Source organism: Taudactylus pleione, unplaced genomic scaffold (assembly GCF_031769625.1).
Source record: "Taudactylus pleione unplaced genomic scaffold, aTauple2 ptg000838l, whole genome shotgun sequence".
Classification (NCBI taxonomy): domain Eukaryota; kingdom Metazoa; phylum Chordata; class Amphibia; order Anura; family Myobatrachidae; genus Taudactylus; species Taudactylus pleione.
This window is the reverse complement of record NW_028285240.1, coordinates 353,433-355,000: the sequence shown is the minus strand read 5'-3', so window position 1 is coordinate 355,000 and position 1,568 is coordinate 353,433. Positions and strand designations below refer to the sequence as shown.

The following is a 1,568-nucleotide window of genomic DNA, read 5'->3' as shown; positions in this document are numbered from 1 at the left end:
CCCTCACACTGACAAAATGGCGGCCGGGAGGAAGTGATGGGTCCGGGGGCGGGGTCAGGAGCATAGCGGGGGGAGGAGTCACCTACCGGGAGGGAGCGAGCGACAGAGACACCGGGGGGCGGGGCCGGCACTGCCGCGGTCACATGACTTCTACCGTACCCGCCCCTGCCAGGCGCCTCATCCCCAGTGCCCCTAACCCAGCTCCCGCCCCGCCCCCTCCCAGCATCCCGGGGCGCGCTCCCGCCCCGCCCCCTCCCAGCATCCCCGGGCGCGCTCCCACCCCGCCCCGCCCCCTCCCAGCATCCCGGGGCGCGCTCCCGCCCCGCCCCCTCCCAGCATCCCCGGGCGCGCTCCCACCCCGCCCCGCCCCCTCCCAGCATCCCGGGGCGCGCTCCCGCCCCTGGCCTGTGTCTGTCTGTGAGACACTGTGGGGTCCCCCATATATTACCCTCCCGGGTGTGTGACCCGGCAGCTGCAGCCTGTTCTCTCTCTGTGCCGCAATAGGAAGCTTTAGGGCAGATATGTGAAGCTTTGCTACCTGTGTATTCGGTAACCGCGCAGGTCATGTGCTGCCATTACCGTGTCCCCGCAGATAGTAACCGCGCAGGTCATGTGCTGCCATTACCGTGTCCCCGCAGATAGTAACCGTGCAGGTCATGTGCTGCCATTACCGTGTCCCCGCAGATAGTAACCGTGCAGGTCATGTGCTGCAGTCACCGTGTCCCCGCAGATAGTAACCGTGCAGGTCATGTGCTGCAGTCACCGTGTCCCCGCAGGTAGTAACCGTGCAGGTCATGTGCTGCCATTACCGTGTCCCCGCAGATAGTAACCGTGCAGGTCATGTGCTGCCATTACCGTGTCCCCGCAGATAGTAACCGTGCAGGTCATGTGCTGCCATTACCGTGTCCCCGCAGGTAGTAACCGTGCAGGTCATGTGCTGCAGTCACCGTGTCCCCGCAGGTAGTAACCGTGCAGGTCATGTGCTGCAGTCACCGTGTCCCCGCAGGTAGTAACCGTGCAGGTCATGTGCTGCCATTACCGTGTCCCCGCAGATAGTAACCGCGCAGGTCATGTGCTGCAGTCACCGTGTCCCCGCAGGTAGTAACCGCGCAGGTCATGTGCTGCCATTACCGTGTCCCCGCAGGTAGTAACCGCGCAGGTCATGTGCTGCCATTACCGTGTCCCCGCAGATAGTAACCGTGCAGGTCATGTGCTGCAGTCACCGTGTCCCCGCAGGTAGTAACCGTGCAGGTCATGTGCTGCCATTACCGTGTCCCCGCAGGTAGTAACCGCGCAGGTCATGTGCTGCAGTCACCGTGTCCCTGTATTTAGTAATGCTGGGAAGTGACCTAAATGATGCCGCTATGTGCCCATCTGGTATGGCACCGGCCGAGTGCAGCAATGGGTTTCTGCCGCACACGCCGCCATGTCCCAGTTGCAGCAATATGCACCAGGGAGGTGACATGACGCTGTCCCGGTCTGCTTCTTATAGACGCCTCCTGCAGCATCTAAATATGTGCTACACGGTATCGCACAGCCGCTTCCTTGACGCAGTGCAATACCGTCCA

The 1,568-nt window shown here is 62.8% G+C and overlaps 1 protein-coding gene across 1 annotated transcript in view; it reads right to left on the bottom strand.

Annotated features, from left to right (window-relative positions):
- LOC148474515 (uncharacterized) overlaps positions 1-52 on the bottom strand; it is a 43,495-nt gene extending 43,443 nt beyond the window's left edge. Inside the window, exon 1 of the mRNA XM_088458481.1 lies at positions 1-52. This exon is cut by the window's left edge and continues 72 nt beyond it. The gene's annotated coding sequence lies outside the window, so the exon portion shown is untranslated.
- Between the last annotated feature and the right edge of the window lie 1,516 nt (positions 53-1,568).